This window comes from Leopardus geoffroyi, chromosome A1 (assembly GCF_018350155.1).
Source record: "Leopardus geoffroyi isolate Oge1 chromosome A1, O.geoffroyi_Oge1_pat1.0, whole genome shotgun sequence".
Lineage (NCBI taxonomy): Eukaryota > Metazoa > Chordata > Mammalia > Carnivora > Felidae > Leopardus > Leopardus geoffroyi.
The window spans coordinates 106899398-106926169 of NC_059326.1; the positions used below are offsets into that span (position 1 = coordinate 106899398).

Consider the following 26772-nt stretch of genomic DNA (forward strand, 5'->3'; position numbering starts at 1 on the left):
CTGAGTTGACAGCACTTAGCCCAATGCCGGGTTTGAACCCACCAGCTGTGAGATCATGACCTGTGCCGAAGTTGGATGCTTAGCCCACTGAGCCACCCAGGCACCCCAAAATTAATTACCTTTCCAGCCAATCTTGCTTACTAATTGCTCCGCATTGGCTAGTGTGACCCCTGGTGGCTCTCAGTGAGTATGTATCACCAGCCATGGCCTCAGAGGAAGGCCCTCAAAAAGCAGAGGAAATACAGCCAAGAGAATGGGATCTGAATCCTGTCTTCTGCTAACTGTGGGACCCTGGGCAAGTTATTGTCTCTGAGAAAGGATAAGAATCAGCTCCCCCGTGGGGCTTGCCTAAGGACTAAACAGGAGCCAGATAAGAACAATACTTGGGTCCTAGTAAGTAGTTGCATAGTTAAGGACAATTGTTGCAACTAGTATGTGCTAGTTTATACGTACCCTGAGGTACCTGACATTGCCTACAGATAACCAGGGACATGATTCTGGCTACAGATAGAGAATCAAGTCACCTCCCTTATCTTTTTCCTAGAACACTGGACCCTACATCACGCGCCCACTCCTTTCTCTTCTTTCAGGACTACCCCCACTCCAACCCCCACACTGTTTAGTGCATAAAACAGAAAAGGGACCTTTTCCTCTTCCCATTCATCAGCTTTTGCCCTTTGGGACTAGCACACCATTCTACTGTATTTCTCTTAGAGTTACCTGAAATGAAAATTATTGAAGTGCAGCTTTACCGTACAATAGAATCATCGTGCACAACGGTAGTCTGAGCCATATTTGTAGTACTTGACTTCTTATTCCTCTCCACCTTTATAATACGTTGTCATCCAATTTAGAACTGAATTAAGGAGAACAAAGGTCCGGGGGACTTCCAAGGGCAGGCCCGCTCACTGTGGATGCCTGGCAGACAACCTCTTGCTATTAACCCAGTTTGTGAAGTCTGCCCAAAGTTCGCCTCTAAGGGATTCAAACCATGTTCAGGTCTCTGCTACACGTGGAAAGCATTTGTGCTGCACCAGGTTACAACCAGCTGTCCAGGGTCACTTACAGGTAAGGCTCTCTAGGGGCACTCAGCAGGGATAACCACAGGACAGCTGTGTCAACCTGCCTGCCTCAACTTCTTGGCCCCTACCCCCATCTCATTACCTTTCTTTTCTGCCCAGTCAGGAGCCTGGCATCCATCCCCCCTGCTGTCTCCAGCCCTCCTCTGCTTCTCGTCCATGATGCTAGCTAGCAGTCATTTAGATTTCAACATGATGTGTTTATTACTTTGCATTGCTCCCAAACCAATCTTCACGTTTAGCCTTCAGTGTAACTATAGAATCAAAATATGTTATCCCTCATTGGATTAATGCGATGCATCTACATGAAAGGGAAAGTCAAAAGACGAGTCAGTATATTCCTGTGTGCCCTCAAAATCATACCGTGAAAGCCGTTCCAGTTTCTTCTTCTGTATGGGTTTTGAAAATGGCTCTAGCAGAAAAAGCATAAGGTCATGGAAAATACAGAGGTGATGGCCCTAAACAGGCTTAAGTTCAAATCTGGGCTTTTTAAAACAACCTCTGATCCAGATTCAGTGAACATATTTTTAAAGCATTTCAGTACAATCCTTGGTACCTAATAGGTGGTCAATAAATAGTAATTACTATTATGTTCAAAAAATGACTGTTTTAGTCACCACTTTTTTTTCTAAATTGGGTGAGGAAGTCTGGGCTCCCCAAATTCCTCAGTGATAATGGTTTCAAACAGTGATCTTTCCCAGGCTCTTTAGAAGATGCTCCCCACAAAAGTTTTATTCTGTTGCTTTGTTGTGTTTTGTTTTGGTTTTTGGATATTAGGTTAGTGTGTGGGAGGCCTGAAAGCATAGTCTGGTAATTTTCTAGAGAAAAACATTCCAAGTGTGGATCCTGTTTTAAAGTGCTGCTCTCAGATTTAAAAGAATAAATGAAATTGTTTTTTACATAACCCATTAATGGCTATTCCAATTATATTCATGTTGCTGTCACCTAGTGGAGAGTTTAGTGGGTAGAAAACAAAGAAAAAGCGTCCTTGGCCGCACCATTTATCCAGAGTGCACTGCTGCCATCTGGTGGTGAAATATACCGTCTGCCATTAGTCCATGAAAATGTATTTTACCAAAGGCGTTTTGCAGGTGAAAGCCCAAGTATGCTGCTGTGATTAGCAAGAGTGTGATCAGGTGGCCAATAGCTCCTACCTTCCCTCTCAAAACCGCTAATTTTGATTTCCTCTCATCTTGCAAGAAAAGAGACATGACTGCCCTAGAGTCAGACTGATTCCTGAAGACCGAGGAGGGATCCTCGGCATAAACTCGTGGCTCTACCACACAAGTTATGCTAAAGTCAAAAGTAGAGGTATTCTTAGAGATTGCCTCCTTCCCAACCTCAAATTGGTTAAGAATTTAGGAATATTAAATTATTTACCAGTATTTCAGGTAAGGCATGGTCTGAATTGCTTCCTTTTTAGCTCTCTGTAAATATTTTTTAAAATATGTTTTAATTCCTCTCTTCCCTCTACCTATCCTTTAGTACCAGGTTTGAAATTCTCCCCTCATGTTATTGAAGAGGTAATTTTATCAGATATGAAAAATAATTTTAAAACTGGCATCAGATAGGGCCGATAAATATCAAGCTCTCTGGATTTCTACTTAGTCACAGAGTCTAACGGACCGTGCTTCGTAGAGGGAAGATAACTTTTCTGGTTCCTTCCAAAAACTCACTTAGTCCAGGCTCTTGCCCAACTTGAGGTGAGAATATTCAACTGAAGTGAGCAATTTCAGAAACGGAACACAGCTCCTTGCCAGAGCGGTTGTTCTGCCGTTATTTTATGAACTATGACTCATGTACCTGATCACATTTCCGTCTTTGTGCAGACTGCTGGAAAAACTCCGGAGCAAACTGGGCTCTCTCTTCTTAGGAAGTGTGCTGGGCTTCCTCGTGTGCTGTTCTCATTCAAGGCTCCATCTCATAATCCGTCCTTTGCCTCATCTTCCTCTCTGCCTCAAATAGATGGCATCTCACAGGGCTCTTACTATTTCTCCACACCTTAGGCTTACTGAACAGATAGACTACTAGGTAGAAAATTCTGCGTGTGTTGGTTTTATGTGCTTCCATGTGTATATAAAAAACAAAGACGAAAGGCTCTCTTTCAAAAGGAAAATTTGAAATTAAAAGTATATTTTAAATAAGGAAATCCATGTTTTTGGTATAAAAAGTTCCCTGAAGAGGTTTCTCTGGCCGGAAGAAATGAGGTTCGAGGCTCACACAGTTTTATTCATACTATGCTTACTGTTTTCAAGTTCCTGACAAAAACAAGAAAGTAAGCATTCGTGTTAGGCTAATTAAATTTGTTAGTTTTTTTTTTTTCTTCCAGGTTATGAAATAAATTCCCTCACATTTGAATTCATGTCCAAGTGGTCCAGGTTGGTGAAACGTTGTTTAGATAATTACCTGAATAATAAAATGATTGCTGTGCTAGATTCCAAACTTTATCAGTCAGTATAAGTGAAATAGTAGTTCATGAAACTTTCTAAATATCTATTTTTTAAAAGGCTAAACCATTTAGAATCAACACTTCGTTAAGAGAATAATGTCACTGTTATTTCCTGCCATTGTTTTATTTTTTTAATACAATGATCATAAGCCTTTTTCATGAATTCTAAACTTAGTTTTTTAATGGTGTTCTTTTTATTTTTTTTCTCAAGTTTTCATTTGAATTCTAAGTTAGTTAACCTATAAGGTAATATTGGTTTCAGAAGTAGAAACCAGGGGCGCCTGGGTGCGCAGTCGGTTAAGCGTCCGACTTCAGCCAGGTCACGATCTCGCGGCCCGTGAGTTCGAGCCCGGCGTCAGGCTCTGGGCTGTTTGAGCCCCACGTCGGGCTCTGTGCTGACAGCTCAGAGCCTGGAGCCTGCTTTGGATTCTGTGTCTCCCTCTCTCTCTGCCCCTCCCCCGTTCATGCTCTGTCTCTCTCTGTCCCAAAAATAAATAAACGTTGAAAAAAAAAATTAAAAAAAAAAAAAAAAGTAGAAACCAGTGATTCATCACTTACATACAACCGCCAATGCTCATCACAAGTGCCCTTCTTAATGCCCATTCCCCATCTAGCCCATCCCCCACCCACCTCCCTCCATCAACCCTCAGTTTGTTCTCTATCATTAAGAGTCTGCTTTGTGGTTTGTGGTCACCTCTTCCTCCTCGTCCTCCTCCCCTTCTTCCTCCTCTTCTTCTTCTTCTTTTGTTTATTATCAACACATAAATGTACAACTTTAGAGCCATTTTTGAATTATTCAGAAAGATTCTCAGTGGATACCCATGGACAGCAGCCCATACCTGCCACACACACACCTCAGCCTGTCCGTTTGGCCTTCATTTGAGCTGTCTCGGGCCAGTATCAACACAACAGACATGGTCATTCTTTCTATATTTGATAGTCTCAAAACCCTTCCACTTCCACAGTCTCATATCACCTCAACTACAGTCTTGTGGGAGACGTATCAAACCTGCATTTTATAAGAGACGAGACTGAGGTGCAGAGCCGTCGGAAGACCTGTCAGAATAAAAACCGGAGTGAGAGCCTCCATGATCTAAACGTATTCTGGTGTTCTTTCCACCCTCATTTTCATCTTCTCATTACCAGCATGAGAGTTTGGTAGATTCCAGATTTTGGCAGAAACAGGAGCAGTTTCTCTCTTCTCCCCTCCAAGCTCAGCGTATTCTTTTTCACCTCCAGTCTCCAAGAGTGATACAGAAAATGCATGATGTAAGTAAGGGCAAACACAGTTGCGCCCGCTGTGCCAGTAAAGGCGAATGCCCTAAGGTCATGCCAGTTTGCCCATTTAAGTTCATGTGGCTTCTCTGTAAGATAAGAAGTGCTGACAGCCGAGAGTCTGCCTGGAATTCTCTTTCTCTCTCTCTCTCTCCCTCTCTGCCCCTCACACTCATGCTTTCTCTCTCTCTCTCTCTCTCTCTCTCTCAAATAAAATTAATCAATCAATCAATAAAAAATAAATGAAATAGAAGCCAACCCTAGACCTCTTGATTAAGAATATTCATGGGCTAATTATCCTTTCTTAGTAAGTAGTGTTGGTAGAATGTCTTTCCTCTATCACAGTGTTCCAGAGCACAAGACCTGATTTCTCCAGCGTTTCCTTGGATCATGTCAGCCCCAGGAAGCCCCAGCTCCTCTAGGGTCTAGGGAGGAGCCTGGTTCCATAGGCATTGGCATCAAACCCACTTGGAGGCGATTATAACCTCCTGCAAGCTTTTAGTTCCACCTCAGCCTCAGAGGCATTCCTGGAATGAATCTCTCAAATGCCCATTCTCCAATCCTGCCAGGTGAGGCACCGAGGCACAATGTGGCAACATCACCTTTCAAATTTTACACTCACCAAACACTCTTTGAATTGTTAACCATGGCAAGAGAGGGGTGGAGAGGGAGTAGAAAGGGGGCAGGGGAGGCAGAATTAAAGGATGGCTCTTATTTCCCTGTAACTTGGAGTTAAATTCTCACCACCAGATGGCAGGTGTGCACCAGGATGGGAAACTACTTCCTAAACGATTTGAGAGATGTCGTTCTTTGGTGTCAAAACAGGGAAATCCTGACAAATGAGCGGAGAACTTGCAGAGAACTGGAGTGATTAATTGTGCTGATGAAGCCCTAGCATGGGGAGCAGGGCCCTGCCGAGACTGTCGAGCGTGCTGCGGTGCAGGAAGGTGACAGTAATTGAGGTCCCATACTGAGAAGTCTTCAGATGGAGCAGCTCAAGCTGCGCGCCCAGAACTCATTAACCAAGTCCTCCATGCAGTCTCTGCTCAAATTGTGGCTCATGCTTGTTAAGAAATGCAGAATTCCAGGACAGCTCAATCCGAATCTTCTTGTTTAACAAGCTCCCCTACTGATTTCTTTCTCTCTTCAGGTTGAGAAAAGATCTTGAAGAGTGTGGGCTCCTTAGCAAACTCTTTCAAAGCTGGGGTTAAGGGATGAGGGGCCCATAAAGATCCGGGGTTGTTTTGCGAATGTCAAAATACTCACTCCAGGCTCTCATGGATGCACAGTCTACTTGGTAGCATTTCCCTCTGGAATGAAAAGGCAGATATGGAGATCTAAGTGCTCTCTTTGTCCAGGGTCTATCTCCCTGCCTTTATACTGTCCTTGGTAACACTAAACTCATGAGCAGTATAACCCTTAACATATTGAAAACCTGATCTTTATTTAATAATGACTTAGTTTAAAATATTGTGCTGAGGGGTGTGTGGGTGGCTCAGTCTGACTACAGCTCAGGCAGGTCGTGATTTCGCGGTCCGTGAGTTTGAACCCCACGTCGGGCTCTGTGCTGACAGCTCAGAGCCTGGAGCCTGCTTTGGATTCTGTGTCTCCCTCTCTCTCTGCCCCTCCCCTGCTTGCTATATCTCTGTCTCAAAAAGAAGTAAACATTGAAAAAAAATGGTTGTACTGAAATTGGTACTGCGTTTTAAATGGAATCTTAGAAATATGTTTTGTGCAGGAAGAAATACTGAGAAAGCCTGGGCCATGACGGGTAATACAATAGTGATTTCTTGTGTGTCAGCAAGATTTTTGTGTGAGTTAGAGGTTAGCACTCTTGCCACATATTGTCTTTAACACTGGTTTCTGGGATACAAAGTGAATCCATCTGATCCCAAATTTATGTCTCAGGTTTCAATTCTACAGCCACGACTTGAGTGAGGAGAAAAGGAGCTACTGATCTACCTCCAGAAAATAGTGTCGGGGCAAATTCAATCAGCCATTGATCAGGAGTACTAAGTCAGTCTCATTCAGGTTCGTATTTCAACTCTGAATTTCCTGCACCCTTTTCTGGAGGGGATACAAGTCTGGGAAGGATAAGTCCATCCAGATAATCTTCTGCACACCCATGGCAGGGGGAGTGGCATTCCTTTGTTGGTGGCATCAGTGCTATGTGGTACTGGCTCCTACGGTGACACAATAGTCACCCATACAGTGTTCTGGGATTGCCAGCCTTTGGCTGTCTTCCAAAGGTCCCCATGCCTCACTGTAATGTGCATCTCCTTCACTCTGTGACTTTCTTTTGGTCAAGTGGCCTCTCGGGATGGTCATCAGCTCATTCTCCAAGTTCATTTTCACAGCTTCCCCTGGAGCCATGGGAACAGTATGGACCCCTTCGATGCTACTCCCATGCCACAGGGAACAGCGAGTAAAACATGACTCTTCTGTCGTCCACATGTGCCGTTTTTTTATTTTTACTCTTTCCCCAGAACTCCTTGAAGGGGGTACATCTCTGAGGTTTCTGTTCTTAAGCTACATCCAAGGAATGGCAAATTTGTTTCATCTCTCAGAAGCCCCCTATTTTTCAAGGTACCCACTTAAATTACCTTCCTTTCCCTTCTTCACCCACCCTTGGGCATAAGTGAGAATCTCTATTCCTCTGTCCATCTAAAGCAACATTCCTTAGTCAGCTGTGTCCTCCTAGAGCTTGATTTTTTTTTTTTTTTTTTTTTATCATTCCAAGGCAGGAAGGAAATTGGTGTGATCTGGTATACCCCTTTTGAGTCTGTCCTGTTTTGTGATAAGAGCAGCTTCTTTGAATGATGTGATTTATTTTTTTTTCAACGTTTATTTATTTTTGGGACAGAGAGAGACAGAGCATGAACGGGGGAGGGGCAGAGAGAGAGGGAGACACAGAATCAGAAACAGGCTCCAGGCTCTGAGCCATCAGCCCAGAGCCCGACGCGGGGCTCAAACTCACGGACCGCGAGATCGTGACCTGGCTGAAGTCGGACGCTTAACCGACTGCGCCACCCAGGCGCCCTGAATGATGTGATTTAGATTCTGGTCCTTGCCCTCCGTGGAAGTCTCCTTCACGTTTGTCAGTGCAGTCTGAGCTAGAAATCATTTGGGACGATGGCAGGAGATATGCTAGGGAAAGAGAAAGAGATCAATTGTCAGTATTTCATTAGTCCTTCCCATTTTGTCTTGCCACATGCATGGGTACCCATGGAGAGTGAATCATGACATCATCTTAACCCCCTTTATCTATTTCATTGCATTTCCTTTGAGAACCTATCCACAAGGAAATGATCAATGTTACCACTTTCATCTAGGCTGTAAGGCATTTCTGGAATCTCCCCAGAGTGTTAGGAACCATTGTGGGAAACGCTGAGTAAAATGTATTTGACAAGAGTCAAAACTATAGCCATAGAGAAAAGATCAACTGTGGCCAAGGTATGGGGAGATTTGAATGCATGCCTACAAAAGGGCAGCCTGAAGGAGTTTTGGCGGTGATGGAATTGCTCTATATCCTAATTCTGCTGGTAAATACACAGATCTATGCATGTATTAAAACCTTAAAAAACTATGCACCAAAATATCAGTTTTATTGGACTCTATCATCTATCTATCTATCTATCTATCTATCCATCCATCCTTGAATGGTATATGAAAGCTTATTCTCAGAAAGTTCTACATCAAATAGTTTCTATAAGTAGGTTTAAATGAGCTGCCTTTTAAAACGTAAGTGAAGGAGTACCTGGGTGACTTAGTTAAGTGTCTGACTCTTGATTTCAGCTCAGGTCATGATCTCACACTTTGTGAGTTTGAGCCCCACGTCAGGCTCTGCACTGACAGCGTAGAGACTACTTGGGATTCTGTCTCTCCCTCTCTCTGCCCCTCACCCTCGCTCTCTGTCTCTCACAATAAATATAAATGAACTTTAAAAAAAAAGAAAGGAAAAAGTAAGTGAAAGTTGGGATTATTTTAGAGTTCTGTGTTGTGTTTATGTCCTGAGATAGGCTGGTTCTACCACCTGCAGATGAATTCCTAAAACAAATATTCCAGAGGATTTCCATAAATTCTTTATCACCAAAAACAATAGTACGATGTCCAGCCTATAGATTCATTAATCTTTTCACTAGTGTACCCATTTAATATTTGGGGAACTCTTTCCATTTCATTCAGTATTTTAAAACAGTTTTGTTGTTCTCACTCTCTTACCCAAAATTATGCTCTAAAATTGCATCCTGTTGTATCTAGTATAGGTGTTTGTTGTGTCAAGAAGATCAAAGAATGTACCTGAACGTGCATCAGCCTGTTTTACGCAAGGGGCTTCTTTTGTTAATATCTTGTATTTGCTACAATCCCAGAAGTGTTGATCCAAGTACAGCAGGAGGTATTTGCTATGGCATAGACTCCCCTTGTTCAGCCAATAAGTAATTGAAAGCAATTACCAAGCAGGAATTAGTAATTCCATTACCTAAAAACCACCTTAGCAAGAAAGCCTAGGGACTTTTGTGGCACAGCTGTGGCCTTAGCAGTGGATTCAGCAGTAGTCGCTAGAGTTCAGGGGCACTGTTGTCACATGCCTTAACATGGACAGAAAGCAAATAGCGAAAAGGCAAAAGGAATAAAGGTTTCATACTGGAGATGAAGATCTTGATCTGTGAACTGTCTGCCTCAAGACCATGTCTCCTTCTGGGGAGGAGCTTACCTAGTCAATTTTTTTCTGCCGGTTGTTTTGAGAAATAACTGATGTGCACCACTACGTGGATTTAAGGTATATAGCATGGTGGTTTGATTTCCATATATGGCAAAATGATGACCACAATAAGTTCAGCTGACATCCATTTTCTTGTACAGAAATAATAGAAAAAAAGAAGCAAACGTTCTCCTGGTGATAAGAAGTCATAGGATTTACTTTCTCACCAGGGTTCCTGGTTATCCCGTGGCAGTGCTAGCCACAGTCGTCATGGCACCGCACATCACTAGCCCTCATTTACCTTACATAACTGGAAGTTTGTTCTCCCAGACCCTTCACCTCTTGTAACTACAGGTTTGAATTTTTTGGGGGGTAAGTTTTTTTTAAGGTTCCACATGGAAGCAAGATCAAACCATATTTGTCTTTCACTGTTGGGCTTATTTCACAATCCCACCAATAGTGCGTAAGGGTTCCCTTTTCTCCACATCCACGCCGGCATTCATTGTCTCTTAGTTTTTGTATGATGACATTTAGCAGAGAGACAAAGCAAGCAGTGAAGAAGAAAAGGGAATAAAAGTTTTCATACTGGAAATGAAGATGGCATGACATCTCATTCTGGTTTTAATTTGCATTTTGCCCTAAATGACTAGTGATCTGGAGCATCTTCTCATGAACCTGTTGGCCTTTCGTATATCTCCTGTGGAGATATAGCTATTCAGGTCTTTTATACATTTTAATTAATTAATTTTAATTTTTAGAGAGAGAGAGAGAGCACGCTAGTAGGGGAGAGAGGCAGGGGGACAGAGGGAGAATCTCAAACAAGCTCCACATTCAGCGCAGAGCCCGACGGGTAGCAGCTCAACCCCACAACCTTGGGATCATGACCTGAACCAAAATCAAGAGTCAGATGCTCAACCGAAGGAGCCACCCAGTTGCCCCTATCTGTTTTTAATTGGGTTATTGGTTTTTTTGCTGTTGAGTTGAATGAGCTCTTTATATATGTCTGATATTAATCTTTTATCAGATATATGCTTTGCATATATTTTTTCCCATTCTGCAGGTGGTCTTTTCACTTTGTTGGTGGTTTCTTTTGTCCTGCAGAAGCTTTTTAGTTTGATGTACTTCCATGTGTTTATTTTTCATTGTAATTCTGTATTTTTTAAGTGTCACAGCCAAAAAAATCATTACCAAGACCCATGTCGATGAGCTTTATTCCTGTTTTCTTTCAGGAGTTCTATGGTTTTGTCTTGCATTTAAGTCTTTAATCCATTTTGAGTTAATTCTGTGAGTGTAAGATATCAGTTCAGTATGTTAATATCTAATTGCTTTAGCATCATTTATTGAAAAGGCTCTCTTTTCTTCATTGAGTATTCTTGGCTCCCCGTCAGATATTAGTTGACCATATATTCATGGGTTTATTTCTGGGCTCTCAATTCCATTTGCCTGTTTTTGTGCCAGTACCATACTGTTTTGATAACTATAGCTATATAGGATAGCTTGAAATCAAGAAGTGGGATGCTTTTGGGGCGCCTGGGTGGCGCAGTCGGTTAAGCGTCCGACTTCAGCCAGGTCACGATCTCGCGGTCCGTGAGTTCGAGCCCCGCGTCAGGCTCTGGGCTGATGGCTCAGAGCCTGGAGCCTGTTTCCGATTCTGTGTTTCCCTCTCTCTCTGCCCCTCCCCCGTTCATGCTCTGTCTCTCTCTGTCCCGAAAATAAATAAACGTTGAAAAAAAAAAATTTTTTTAAAAAAAAGAAGTGGGATGCTTTGTTCTCCTTTCTCAGGATTTATTTGCCTATTTGAGGTCTTTCATGGTTCCACGATTGAGTTTTCTATTTCCGTTAAAATATCATTGGAATTTGATAGGGATTGCAATGAATCTATAGATGGCTTTATCTTAACAATATTCATTCTTCCAGTCTGTGATCGTGAGATACCTTTCCACTTAGGTGTCTCAGACTTCCTGTCTGTGTATCGCGAGATACCTTTCCTGCAGCTTTACTGAATCCATTGATTAGATCTAACAGTTTTTTCGTTAAATCTTTAGGACTTTCCATCTATGAAATCATGCCATCTGCACATATCAACAATTTTACTTCTGCCTTTCCATTCTGTTGAATGGAAGTGGTGAGAGTGGGTGCCCTTGTCTTGTTCCTGATCTTAGAGGAAAATATTTCAACCCTTCACCATTGAGTACAATTTTAGCTATGGGCTTGTCATATATGGCCTTTATTATGTTGAGATGTGTTTCTTTTCTGCCTAATTTGTTGAGTTTTTATCATGAATGGATGTTGAAATCTGTCAAATGCTTTTTCTGTGTCTATTGAGATGATTGTATGATTTCTTTCTTTCGATGAATGTGATGTATCACATTAATTTGCATATGTTGATGAGTGAGGCCATGGGCCGTGCTCTCTGTTCAGGTGCCACTGTACATAGGACTGTTGAATGGGCTACGTAGCTCCAGTGTGCTTTGGTCAGGTTCTCTGTCAGACAGGCTGAAGGCTGTATTTAGCAATGAGGGAGCAGGGCTACACATTTGATCCCCTGCGCAGGTGCAGCACGAGAAGCAGCTTTAGAGCTCTTAAAGCTCTTTGCTCCCTTAACTTGTGCTGACCCACCAACCCACATCCCAAATTCTCTGACCAAACAGGACCATTGGCTTTGTTTTGCCAACTGTCAGCTCTGCACACCTGCCTCATAGCCTGAGTGCCACTGGAGTTGTTTTTCCAATACAAGTTGTGTCCCCAGGCTTTATGGTCACATGGAGCCCGAAGACTCTGCACAGCAGTTGGGGCTATGTCTCAGCTCCTTTGCCTGGGAGGGAGTTGGTGGGGGGAGGGGTGCACGGAGGAGCTACTCCAAGCTACCCTCCCTTTCCCCAATAGGCTCTGCAGCTGGGACGGGCTGAGAGCTACCCTCAGTCTTGGCTACCATTGAACCGCCCTGCCTGTGTGTAGCCCGTGAATGCTCTGTGCTGGTAGTTGTGCTCTCGGCACATCAGCTCTGCCCCCTTGCCTCTCTGCTCCACTGCCGGTAAGTCACACTGCTTCCAGGAGTCATTGCCAGCCCTTCTGGTCAGATAGGCCTGGAAGATATTCTCCAAGTGGCTGGGTCTTTGATTTAGCTCTTTGCCTGGGCATAGGCAAACCAGGCTGTAGAGCTGACAAAATTCATTTGAGGAACTAAATCAGATACGTACCCCCACTGAGTTCCCCGGTCAGAACGCACCCCTCACTTGGTTCTGCAGATGAGCAAAAACCACTAGTTAAGATTTCTACTCAACCACTGCAGACATGAACTCAGTTTGCCAAGGTCCTTGTGCCAGTTGTTGCAGGCCCCTCTCACCTTCTTCATCACCGTCACATTCCTAGTGGCTGGGCCCCACAGACCTCCCTGAGTCCATAATGGTGTGAGATCAGAGTAAGGGCTCCTGCCAAGTGATCCACAATGCTGGGGGTGGGGCGGCTTGACGTCCCCCCCAGGTTCTCTTTTTCCACTGGAGGAAGTGGAGGCTAAGGAGACCTCTCCAGGTGGTGCTGTCCTGGTGCAGTGGAGGGGCAATGCAGTCAGCCTGTAGCTGCCTCTCTTACACTTCTAATGCAGACTTGACTTGGTCTCTGTGGTGCGGGGTAGGGGCTTCAGCCTTACCTCCATGTTCTAGGATTCTTTCAGTGGTGTCTTGTTCTTGCACAGTTGTTAGTTGTTCTTCTTGGGAGGGGGAGTCATGTCAGGAAGAATCTGTGTTGCCATCTTGCTGACATCATTCCCTCTCTGGTCAATTTTACTTTTAGATCTCTAGGTGGCATATAGTTCCAAGAGGCTGGTGGAGTCCTTTCTCACTGAGAGATGTGGACTGAAAGTTCAGGCCTCTTGAATTTGGCTGCTGTCTGGGTACCGTGGAGAACCTGGCATGATCCCTTCCACGTAGGTTCAAGACTGGACTTTAGGGGCACCTGGGTGGCTCAGTCGGTTGAGCATCTGATTTCGGCTCAGGTCATGATCTCACAGTTTGTGAGTTCAAGCCCCGCGTCGGGCTCCGTGCTGACAGCTCGGAGCCTGGAGCCCGCTTCAGATTCTGTGTCTCCCTCTCTCTCTGCCCCTCCCCAGCTTGTGCTCTGTCTCTCTGTCTCTCAAAAATGAATAAATGTTAAAAAAAATTTTTTTTAAGACTGGGCTTTATTCTTAGTGATTCCAAATCAGAAGTGTGGGAGAAAATTGAAAACATTTAGAAAGTTGTAGCCTGATATTTGAGGAAATTAGAAGAGTTCAGGATCCAGTTTGGTTTAGGGGTGTATAACAAAACTTCAAAGACAATGAAGAAGACTAAAATCTAATATTCACAAAGTTATGTTATCGTTTTCTCCTCAAACATAGCTTTTTACTCTATAATAGCCCTCATTTCTATCAAAGATATTGAGAGCAGGACTAATTTTGTTTGCAAAATAAGTCTAATCTCATTAACTTGGCCTGGTTATTTACATAAGTACAGAAAGAGTAGTGATTGACCATTGAGGCTCTTATAAAATTTGCTTTGCAAAATCTATTAATAGATAATCTTAGTTCAGTCTTATAAAGCCTCTCTAGGTTAAAAGGCCCACTCAAGGACCACCATCTGACTTCACCTGGAATACTTGTATACATTTGGGGTTAAATCCTCTTTTGTTGTTGTTGTTGTTGTTTTGTTTTTCAGTTTTATTTTTTATTTTTTATATTAAATATAATTTATTGTCAAATTGGTTTCCACACAACACCCACTGTTCATCCCAACAGGTTCCCTCCTCAATGCCCATCACCCATTTTCCCCTCCCTCCCATCCCCCATCAACCCTCAGTTCATTCTCAGTTTTTAAGAGTTTCTTATGGTTTGCCTCCTTCCCTCTCTGTAACTTTTTTCCTCTTCCCCTCCCCCATGGTCTTCTGTTAAGTTTCTCAGGATCCACATAAAAGTGAAAACATATGGTATCTGTCTTTCTCTGTATGACTTATTTCACTTAGCATCACACTCTCCAGTTCCATCCACATTGCTACAAAAGGTCATATTTTATTCTTTCTCATTGCCACGTAGTATTCCATTGTGTATATAAACCACAATTTCTTTATCCATTCATCAGTTGATGGACATTTAGGCTCTTTCCATAATTTGGCTATTGTTGAAAGTGCTGCCATCAACATTGGGGTACAAGTGCCCCTATGCATCAGTACTCCTGTATCTCTTGGGCAAATTCTTAGCAGTGCTATTGCTGGGTCATAGAGTAGGTCTATTTATAATTTTTTGAGGAACCTCCACAGTGTTTTCCAGAGTGGCTGCACCAGTTTGCACTCCCACCAACAGTGCAAGAGGGTTCCCGTTTCTCCACATCCTCGCCAGCATCTATAGTCTCCTGATTTGTTCATTTTGGCCACTCTGACTGGCGTGAGGTGATATCTGAGTGTGGTTTTGATTTATATTTCCCTGATGAGTGACGTTGAGCATCTTTTCATGTGTCTGTTGGCCATGTTAAATCCTCTTTTTTTGAGGTCTCCACAATATCCTGAGGTTCCCAGGACTGCCAGGAAGTAACCATCCTTACTCACCTGGTAAAGCTTCAAGGTATCCTGTCAGCAGGATATCAGGCCAGTTTTTCCAAGGGCATTTTATTGTCTCCATAAAGTCAACATTAGTTCCTTCAGTCTATCTGGTTATATCTGATTTTATGCTTATTCTCAAAAATGATAGTCTAGTCAAAGCCATGTTTCTAGTTGTGTCCTATTATAAGGAGATCTGATTCCTATTGAACTTGTGCAAATAATTATATTGCTATGAAATTAAGAATGCTCAATAAGTTTCTGAATTATGGGGGGATTATATAGGGAGAAAAAGTAAATGTTTCCATTCTTTTGACAAAGGTATATTTACAACATTAAGTCATAGGTAATTAAGAAAAAAGAGAAGAAACTTCCCTTAAATCTAGAAAATCAAAACAATAAGGAATGCTTCACAGAAAAAGTTGTAAAAGTAATCGTAATTATCCTCATCATTTCATTCAATACCTTTTTATTCTCATTTTCTTGAATGTGGTTTTTCCATTAGTTCTGGAAATTCTTCTCCCATTCAGTTCCATGATCATCAAGTTATCAGAAATCTGTATTCCAGAGTTGTTCGCAGAGACTTTTCCATGAATTTCCTGAAGATGAAGCATTTTTGCAGAAGTTTCAGAGTAAATAGCTGTAAATGACAAAAGGACTTTTTAAAAAATGGCCATGGTTAGGGACATCTGAGTGACTTAGTCGGTTAAGTGTCTGATTCTTGGTTTCAGCTCAGGTCATGATCTCGCGGTTCGTGAGAGGCGCTTGAGATTCTCTCTGTCCCTTTCTCTCTGCCCCTTCCTGGTTCTCTCTCTCTCTCTTTATGCATGCCACGTTTAAAGCTGAGAGTTCATTTGATAAGGAAATGCAGTTATTTCCATGGCATACAATAATTTAGAATAATAATTGGACAGCGAGAGTACTAACAAATTTTTAGAAACTTCACACAATTTCTGGAATACCTATATCAGTAATATATAACCATACACATGTGCCCTAATAAGGTTTATTATCACTTCTTGCTTGGTAATGCTTCCCATGGCATTTAACATACCAAGTAAACCAGAATAGTTTAATATTTCTCCTTTACAAGATGGAGACAAATTCTTTGAGATTTTTTTTTTTTTCAGGGACCTTCTGGGAAATCTCCAAGTTACTTTGAAGTCAAATAGACTCCATTTAGAATTTGATTTTGGGAAGTTGTTAAAACATCAAAAGTTTTAAATATCTGACTAAATAGGATCACACAAAGTTATGTAATAATAACTATTTAACCAAAGTGGCAATAGAAGATTTTAAAGGCAAATACAGAAGGTTACATAGTTTTGGACAAAACTTAGCTCTTAATATTGAGAAGAGTAGATTTTCTTAAGTAATGAGAAACCTGATAAAGATAACGTGAGGCACAAGAAATAATTTTAAGACACAAGATCTTGGTTTTCTAGGGAGGTTATTTAAATGGTTAAAACACATGCACACACACACACACACACACACACAACCTTCCACAATCTCTTATCAAGATCAGATCAGTAGTCCAAGAGCATTTTGTTCTTTTAAAAAATTTATTTATTTATTAGAGAGAGAGAGGGAGAGAGATAGAGGAGGACGAGAGGCAGAGGGAGAGAGGAGATAGAAACCCAAGCAGGCTTTGTACTGGCAGCACAGAGCCCAATGTGAGGCTCTATCCTATGAACCATGAAATCATGACCGGAGCTGAAATCAGGAGTCAGACACTTAACCAACTGGGCCACTCAGGTGCATTTTGTCCTTCTAACACAGAAAAAAAAAAAAGACAACAGATTCTAATTTTGCACCAGTGTAGTTTTGATATTAAGACACATTCTTTTAAAATTAAAATATCTTAACCAGCTTGACCACACATAACATTCCTTACCCAAGATTCCTTTTCTGCAACACTCTTATCCATTCTTGCTTTTCCTCCTTCTCACTCTGGAACGACCAGTCATTTTACTTTAAGTCACAGTTACTCTCTTTTACACCTTAACAACAACAAAAATAAAACATTTCCTTCATACTTTTCCTTTTCTGAATACACATTCAACTTTTTTCAAACATATTTTTCATGTACAGGTGTTTTCTTTTGGCCTTAGCTCTCGTAGTAGTTCGAATTGCATATATTGATTAGAATTCTTAGAAACATTCATTTCTAGTGAAAGTATTTAGCAGTAAGCAGCTTTTGAGCCTGTTGCAATAGCATTCTATAGTGTGGTAAGTTTATGAACACATCCAACCATATCATCAATTTTCTTCTTTATATTAGGTAGAAGACCTTCAACTATGATAGAAATCAAAGATTCTTATGTCTTAGATTTTGAGCTGTGTGTCTTGAGAATGTTTTAGTAAATCCTTCCATAAACAGCTTCAGAGAATTTTTCTTTCCCTCTGGGTATATAGTTTCATTTTCACTTAGGGGAGAAGGCCTGAAAAAAAGTTCCTATCAGGCTCTAAATAGCAGCCTCCAAGGTGGCCAACTTCTGACCACAGAGCGACTTAAAAAAAAATTCTTTTGAATATGTTGTCCATTTTCAGCCTGGACAAACAATAATTATTCCTGGAGGCAATGGAAAATCCCATGGTGTCCCCACAGAGGGTGCAGAAGATACTGCCCTCTCAAGATCAAGAGCCATTCCAAAAAATAGCCAGAAGAAACAGAGACTTAGACAATTCCCCTGAGATCTAACAACAGTTAGTAGGGCCCTAGCAGCAAATGGCGGGCAACTCACACTTCTGTTCAGCCATATTTTAGAGCCCCCAACCTGAAGGTTCACCTGCCTGTGCATATAAGAACCTACATGTCCAGGCAGGCAGAAAGGCAAGCTAGGCTCTCAGCACACACCACTAGACAAATAAAAAGGCACTAACTGTTTCTGGGAAAGGATCAATAACCAATTGGTACCCAGAAGCAAATCCATGAGTCACAGTTCAAAGGTCTAATTCTTACAAATGTTTTTCCTGACAATTTGAATTTGGAAAGGAAAGATTTTATCTTTCTTTCTCCACTATGTACCATAGAGGGAAATCTGGGAGAGCCGACTTCAGTAAGGATTCTTACTTTTTGCTGATTTCTATCAGTTTTCGCCAGATCCTATCTGCAGGCTCTGGAGTGAGTGGGGTGTCCCAGTGGATCTCATCTTGGTCACCAGAAACTGTAGAGGAAGAAAGATTATTTCTCCTTCACCCTTTATGGTGAGTACTTGGGCAAGACTCCTTTTTCTCAAGAGTATCTCAAAAATGGATACATTTATCAGGTTAAAATTTCTCCACTGTGGCCACTGTAATTCCACTTTAGCGTTGGTAAGATTAACCTAGCTGTTAAGCATTAAAACAGAAGTCTATTTACCCAAGGCTTTATACTGGACCCAGTCCAGCTCAGAACCCAGTCCAAATATGGCGGGTTTCAGACTTAGTTCAGAAAAAGAAATGCTCAAATGAAGTCTGAAAGCTCTTAACACAAATGCCGTGGAACTAGGATCTAAGAGGGACATACCCAGGACCTTCCAAGGCAAGGAGAAAGCAGCAAGCTTAAGGGGCTCAACAGGTACCTGTGTCTGCTTGCTCTTTACTCCTGGGGGTGTCTGTGATCTCTTTTGGTTTCCTCTTGTGGTGCTAGACCTCTTCAAGATAAAGTGGGGCATATTAAAATTTTTAAGAGTGTTTTTGGGAAAGTATCAATTTGAATCTTACACTGCCAAACCAGAAGTGCTTAGGGGCACTCTGTGAACAGGCACCAGGGGAAATATTCCTGCAGAGAAAGCACAGAAACAAAGAAAGGAAATGATCGATTGCCTGTAGCTTAAAGTCTAGTTGGCTTTTTGGTTTGGTTATCATTAACATTTTGATTTTGCAGCCTTAAAGCATTTTCAGACTTAGATTTTGGTTTGCTTACGTAGGCCACCATGGCATGAGAACCCCTTCTTTCTAATGGCCTCCTTGTTTAATTGAACAGCTCAAAGAAAGTATTACAAAAGAACAAATAAACACAAGTAAACTAAAATAACAGTTCAAAAGAAGAAAGGTCATACCTGGTTGACGATGATCAGTGGTTTCATGGAAGAAGTGATCTCTGAAATACATCTGAAAGAACCGGTAAAATTTTAGCAGGCAGGGGATGCTTGGGTGGCTCAGCGGGTTAAGCGTCCAACTCTTGAATTTGGCTCAGGTCATGAGCTCTTGGTTTGTGGGACGGAGCCCCACATTGGGCTCTGTGCTGACAGCAAGCAGTCTGCTTGGGATTCTCCCTCTCCCTCTCTGCCCCTGCCCTGCTCACTTGCACATGCATGCATGCACACACACACACACACACTCTCTCTCTCTGTCTCAAAATAAATAAATATTTTTTTAAAAAATTTAGCAGGCAGAGGTAAATGGAAGGAGGCAATCGGTCCATAAAAGCGAGTCAGACCAAACTATTTGTACTATATGCCATGGAGGTTGGCAGCTGCCGTAGGTGTTGAACAGGTGAATGTTGATTTTCTTTTGACATTTACTTGGCTTAAGAAAATAACTGAAAATGGATCTATGCTATAAAAAATTAATAACTCAAGCAAAAGTGAAATTCTGGCTTTGCTTTACTTACAGAGTGATCTCTGTCGGTTTCTTGAGTTCTCAGCCTCACAGAACCAGACAGTTCTGTCCATTTTATCTTTCCCTGCCAAAAATCAACCAGCAGAGACAATAGGTCAGAAGTCGGGAGGCTAGAATTCAGCCTCAATTAGTTACTACCGGTGTGACCTTGGGAAAGTCTCCCACTCAGCTGGAACTTCTTCATCCATTAAAAAATAATGAATCATTTCAGGCCTTCTTCACAACACTGGAATGATCACATGAGTGAACATTCTGCAGGAATTCTTTGTAAGCAGTGAAGTGTTCTGCCCAAGAAAGACAGCTTTATTCTACCATTTTCCATTGCCCCCCACCCCGTCTGCAGCATAATTATGGCAAATGTGAAAGTTTATAAGGATGTGGTGGCATACCATTGTATTTTATGACTCAGCATTTTCACATGTTACCATGTGCAATGACTGTTGGTAAGGATATATGTCCCTAGCCTATCTGGAATCCAAAGTGACACTATGCTTTTGTGCTCCTCGGCTATTGCAGGTGGGGATCATTTTCTATTTGCTGGGAGAGCTTTTAACTAGGTTAAAAAATTTGAAGCCAGATAGGATATTGAGAATTATGCAGCCACTCTAAGCCCGAAAAGAAATGTAGCCTAAGTACTGTGATATAAGCAAGACTTTGGGTATGTAGCTAACTATGATGGAAAAAGTCATTTTGTGCCCCAAGCAAAAAGAGAATTATGAAAGTAATGTGCCATCAGAAAAAATGGGATGGTTTCCACAGAAGAAAAAACTGAACCACATATATAGTGTAAGCCCATAGTTGGTCTAAGCAGTGAGACATCTCTCTTGATAGTGAGAATTTGGAGATGATACAGAATTTAACAGGTTAAAATGTTAAGTTACAAAAGAACAGTTTGGGAGAAGTGAGTTAACTCAGGACATATTAAACCTCTGTCCTCCTATTTCTGATGGCCTTTCTGAGGGTTTCCACATCCTAAATAGACCAGCCGAAATGAGATTAACTGAGGATAGTATATAGTTCTGGCCCTAAGAAAAACTGAGAAATTTACTAAGCCTTTTTTTTTAAATAGTTACTTCTCTCCTTCTAAAACCTACCATGAAATTCTTTTCATTGCCCTTGATGCTTTTTAGACATCTACTTCCTTTCTTTTCTCTTGTCTACCACCCCCCCCCCAACTTGTATATCTATTTTATATTATGTATGGTCACTTACGCCATCCTACATATTCCATTTCCATTTTTTTAAATGTTTGTTTATTTTCGAGAGAGAGAGATTGAGAGAGAGAGAGAGAGAGTGAGAGGGGGAGGGACAGAGAGAGAAGGAGACACAGAATCCAAAGCAGGCTCCAGGTTCTGAGCTGTCACCACAGAACCCGACGCAGGGCTCAAACTCACGAACCATGAGATCATGACCTGAGTTGAAGTCGGACGCTTAACTGACTGAGCCAGCCAGGTGCGCCTGCATTTCCGTTTTAAATCCTGTCTAGGCTTCAGAGTTTACCTACACTGGGTTGCAATCCCTCTGGAATATTCCTTCTACTCATATGGTGATGATTGATAACAAATTTGTTGACGTGACCTTCAGCTCAAGAAATATATTTCTATTTTAAGCTGGCCTTCTGAAAACATACATTAATACAGTGGCACTTCAAGAGTAAGAATTTGACTGTAGAAAACCAACAAAAGGGGATTTTGCAGTAAGCCTTACAGAGGGTGTTTAGTTTTTAGTTTAGCGATTTAAAGCTAAACTGGATGATATCTGATAAAACACACTTTAAATAAAAAACAGCATACATATAGGTTGAAAGTAAACGAATTGACAAAGCTGTGTCATGTGAACAGTAACCACACAGATAGCTAGAATAGGCATATAATATCAGACAAAATAGAGGTCAGAGAAAGGAATATCACTGAGGACAAAGAGGGACATTTTGTAATGACAGAGTAGTCAATTTTCAAAAAAAAAAATATCACAGTCAAATAAGTATGCTCCTCCTAATAAATCTTCAAAGTACACGGAGCAAAAATGATAGAATTTAAAGGAGAAATAGACATCTCCACATTTGTAGCTGAGTTCAATACTCCCCCGTCAGAAACTGACAGAACAATGAGATAGTAAAAGGGCTGCCCTGAGCCCCTCCTTCCCCTGATCCTCCTTTAGTCACCCTGATTCTTGAGCCAGGTGTGTGTCAGATTCTGTAATGATGGACAGTGGCAATAGCCTCTCTTGTTCTACATCCATACTATCCAGTTCACAGGTGTGCTTCAGTCTATCCTTTTAGGTTCCAGCTCTTATTTGAGGTCACAGCTTGTCTTTGCTCTCTTCCCTACATTACATCATCTTTCCTTCCTGACTGCCTGTCCTGCAGACTGGCTCCAGCATTAAATGCAAAGACAGTAGCCTTACAGACACTGACTCACAAACTCCCATGGTTGTCTAAAGGTCACATCTGTATAGCAAATCTTGTACCCAATCTAGATCTGTATTTATGTACCTCTATCTCTATATAGCTGCATCTGTATCTATGGCCATAGTTACATCTACTTCATACATATAAGCTGCAAATCCTAATTGATTATGGTATAGAAGGCTGATTGGTATGGAATTTGGTGTCGAGAGTGATTCCAGAGGAATAGAATCTTTAGGATTAGTTCTCTGAAATGGTTTTGAGTTTTCTGGACTGGATCCTCTGGTCAGATTAGACTTATAGGCCTTAATGACCTCATTTCCAGGGGAAAAAGTATCTTGGCCATGCATGGCACACAATTTCACAATGATTACTTAAATTATCACCTACAGATAACTGTAAACATGTGCCTATAGAAGCCAATTGCTCCGGGAGGCCTAGTAATGGCTGCCATAGAACATTCTAGTGAAAATAAGGAGTATAATGGGGTTGGTTGGCTGTTAGGCTGCAGAAATGAGGGAAGGGAAAATAATGAGCTCAGGGCTTTAAATTCCAAGTTTAAGGTCTGCCTAAGGGACTGAAAGCTTCAATAACTGTCCTAAAGGAAACTCTTAACTGTTACAGCCAGAAGGAAGATATTTCTTAAAATCAAACCCAGTGCCTTATCCTGGGGATGCCTGAATTACAAATGCAGATTGAGTTCTGAATTCTAGAGGATCTCTATTTTTAAAGTTAGATCATTGATATAGTTGGAGTAGCACCTGAATAATTGAAAAGGGATCATATAGGCATATTCCAGTGAAGCTTCATACTTGGAACCTCAAAATTCTGCCAAGCCTTCTTTGTCTATAGAAGAAGACTTTGAACCTCTGCCTAATGAGGTTAGTCTTCTCTTGGCTGAAGAACCTGTACCTGCTTCTCTGGAGGTAGTTATCTGGCAAGGTACAACTGATATTCCTCAGGAACTACTCTCACTATCTCTATTTGCTTACAGACCTATAACTAAACTCAGGACTCAGAAGGTCTCAAAGGATGAAACACAAAGTATGATCCATGAGGAGATCTGCTATACACAGTATAATGACTTTTCCAGAACGCTGGGAAATATATGTAGGAAAAGATTTTTAAAGTATAGGATCGAGATGGAAGCAATATAAATTTACATCAGCATAGGGATGCCAGGGTGGCTCAGTCATTTAAGTGTCTGACTTCGGCTCAGGTCATGATCTCGTGATTTGTGGGTTCAAGCCCCATGTCAGACTCTGTGCTGACAGCTCACAGCCTGGAGCATGCTTTGGAGTCTGTGTCTCCCCTTCTCTCTGCCCCTCCCTTGCATGCTCTCTCTCTCTCTCTCTCTCAAAAATAAAATGAACATTATATTTTTTAAAATTATATCAGGATAAATGTAATGATAGGGCTCACTCATCAGAGATTCTGTATTCAAAGCTAAAGGGCTAGAAATGACTTTAGCAGTTTTCTTGGTTAGCTATCCAAAATGTGGACTCAAAGGTGGCCTATGCTAAATTAAGTTGAAGTGCCAGGTTTTGGGTATACTACAGAGTCAGTTATCCAAACATTAGGGTAATTGAACTATGTCAATATATTTAGTGATTGCTTAACGTATGTATTCTCTGCACAGTATCTAACGTTTATAGCTATTAGTTTGAGCTTATTTTTTAATATTTACTTATTTTGAGAGGGAGAGAGAGAGAGAGAGAGTGGGGGAGGGACAGAGAGAGAAGAGAAAGAGAATCCCAAGGAGGCTCTGCACATCAGTGCAGAGCTCAATGCGAGGCTCAAACCCGTGAAAATTGAGATCATGACCTGAGTTAAAACCAAGAGTTGGATGCTTTAACCTGGATTGAGTCACCCAGGCACCCCTAGTTTGAGCTTATTAATTACATTATTTAATTTTGATATTTGTGATGGTTTGTTTCCTGTACCTATCTGCTTGCGAGAAGCATGTACTAGAACTCTCTAACCACAACGGTTTGTCTCTTTCTCCTGATTCTATCAGCTTACTTTTTTTATGAAAATAATTCTCTAATGATAAGAAAGTTATATACTTCTTTCTTTAAGTTTGTAACTTGGCCCTTTCCTTTGGGCTCTCCCCAAATAAAACTCTCTTTGCAAAGGAACATTAATAAATAATGGTGATTTTATTAAACTTAACACAGGTCACATGGAAAGGGATTGTATTTCTCAGTGTATAATATTCACTTCAAAATTTTTCATTATATATTCCTCTCCCAAGTTTCCCTTCTTGACCTCCCATACATCGGGCGTCCCCTTTCCCTTCTCTCTGCTCTGCCTCCATTCTGTGTTACCACAGCCCTCTCCACTCAATACCACTAAAACCACCACTATTCTCTCTTGATTTATTATATATAGTAATTTAGCTCTATCCCAGTTTCTTACTGCAAACCATATGACTTAACCCACTACTTCATATAAATTCTGTCTGTCTAAAGCCATTTTGATGAGGGGAGACATATTGATTATGCTCAGAAAGTGAAAGATTCCCCAGCACCTAGGCCCCATCTCCCTTAGGAGGCATTTTGGCTTACACATTTAAAAAAAATTTAACATTTTTATTTATTTTTGAGAGACAAAGAGAAACAGAGCACAAGCAGAGGAGGGGCAGAGAGAGAGGGAGACACAGAAACCGAAGCAGGCTCCAGGGTCAGAACAGAGCCCAACGTGGGGCTTGAACCCACAAACCGTGAGGTCATGACCTGAGCCAAAGTCAGACTCTTAACCAACTGAACCACCCAGGCCTGGGCTTACATATTTAATACTGTAATGCTTTTCAGTTCAAAATAAGACATTTTTTTATATGCAGAGAAGAGAGAGACAAAATTGTATTTTTTTTTTTTTCTGATTATCTAAAGACTGTGAGTAACAACCTGAATGGGTGGACTGGATCTGTGTTTTTATTTTAGGTTTTCATCAATTTCCATGATGTTTAAGCATCTCTTATAGGAAGCCACTGTGACAACTACTAGGTTGACCCATCATTTAATCCAGTTCTGACCCAAGATCATGACAAGAGAAAGTACTGAAATTTCTTGAAAAATCAGTGAATTTTAACGGCCTTTTACCTCATTGAATGATTACGTTGACAATGCTTCCTGTCCACATGTAGCTATATACAGAGAACTATCCCATTTTAACATAAATCGTATAATGTTTTAGACGATAGGATATTAGTCTAAGGTCAAAATTAATAGTTACAATTGTCTAAGCCCAACTAGCTCATGAGGGCAAAAACATGTAACTTTAATATTACATCATTCATCGTTACCTCCATTTCAAGTTTACACAACTTTTCTGATGTCAGAATATAAAAACTTAGCTGATCCTAGGTTACACCGGTCTTAAGCAGCACTAGCATTCTGTGAGTACATATTTTCAGACTACAAACACATTTCAAGTACAGAGTTGACAAGTTGCATTTCTAACCGTCCCCACACAGCCTGAAGAGGCTGACATTATATAATTCATATTAAAGTGCTTTGAAAAGTTAAATGTACCATATAAGTAGACCTTGGTGTGCAGCAATATGATGTCCAGCAATTTTCTTTTATAGCCTTCGCCCAATTATATCTGTGTTATCAATTGACTGTACTCATTGCCAGCAGAGAGCGCAGAAATGAACCTCAATCTGCTACTCTCCTTAATGTACTCTGGGTACTAGACCCACATTCATCTGACCTCTCACGTGTTCCCATAATCCTCTACTTTTCCTCCTCTGTGGGGCCAGGCAAGTGAAGCAGGGAATACAAGAGAGGTTTGGGGCCAATGATGACTGTCTCTGCCCCTGTGTAAAGATAATGGTTGTTATCCATTGTTGTGGTTTTCATGGTTTAAACACTCTTTCAAGGCGTTTCAAATGAGGTGATTCCAAAAGATATTTTTGCTAGTAGCAAAATTATGTATACGTATGTATGTCTTCCCAAACATCTGTTTTGTAGAGTTATACATTGCCATTGCTCATATTCATGATTTAATAAGAGAGAGCTTGGTCTTGGGAGCTGAACAGGGTAGAAATAAATCCACGCTTGACTCCTATTGTATTCATAGCCTTGGACAAGTTGCTTAGCTTCAATTGTTTCTCTTTTTAAGATGTTAATTAGAAAAAAAAAAAAACTTACCCAACAGAGAGGATGTGAGGATTAGAGATTAGTGTTAATACATGTCCCAGGCTTGGAGTGCTTAGCACACAGTGGATCCTAGGTCCTTGGTCACTGATACATATCGCTGGGGCTGCCCCTGGGTGTGGAGATCCCTGGCCACATATTTGTATGGGGCTTTTCATAGAAACAATTTGATTTAAAGACATTATTGTAACATATATTGAAACTGGTAGGGTTTATTGGCTTATTGATGAATATTTAATGAGAAGAAAAAAGGTACTTACATATTTATTTTTTTAAGTTTATTTATTTTGAAAGAGAGAGCACGGGGGAGGGGCAGAGAGAGAGAGAGAATCCCAAACAGGCTTCTCACCGTCAGCACTGAGCTCAACATGGGGCTCGAAGTCACAAATGGTGGCATCATGACCTGAGCCAAAATTAATAGTTGGACACTTCATCAACTGAGCCACCCAGGTGCCCCACTTACATGTGAGTTTATTGTCCAGCCAGTGGACATAAATATTCCTTGTGGTGTTCAGATACCATTTTTT

The 26772-nt window shown here is 41.3% G+C and overlaps 2 long non-coding RNA genes across 4 annotated transcripts in view; one reads left to right on the forward strand and one right to left on the reverse strand.

Annotated features, from left to right (window-relative positions):
- Positions 1-7852: 7852 nt before the first annotated feature.
- LOC123603198 lies at positions 7853-19811 on the reverse strand. 3 transcript variants are annotated; one of them, XR_006714783.1, is made up of 5 exons: positions 19671-19811; positions 19117-19168; positions 16968-17073; positions 15536-15669; positions 7853-7950 (listed from the first exon to the last, which is right to left on the reverse strand). It is a non-coding gene; the product is annotated as an uncharacterized LOC123603198 (long non-coding RNA). The 3 variants fall into 3 exon arrangements; XR_006714780.1 differs by lacking the exon at positions 19671-19811 and having other exon boundaries at positions 19117-19293; XR_006714779.1 differs by lacking the exons at positions 19117-19168; positions 19671-19811 and adding an exon at positions 17818-17950.
- Positions 18060-26772, forward strand: part of LOC123603205 — a 71885-nt gene continuing 63172 nt past the window's right edge. Inside the window, exon 1 of the long non-coding RNA XR_006714786.1 lies at positions 18060-18280. This is a non-coding gene — a long non-coding RNA (uncharacterized LOC123603205). The remainder of the gene's footprint in view (positions 18281-26772) is intronic.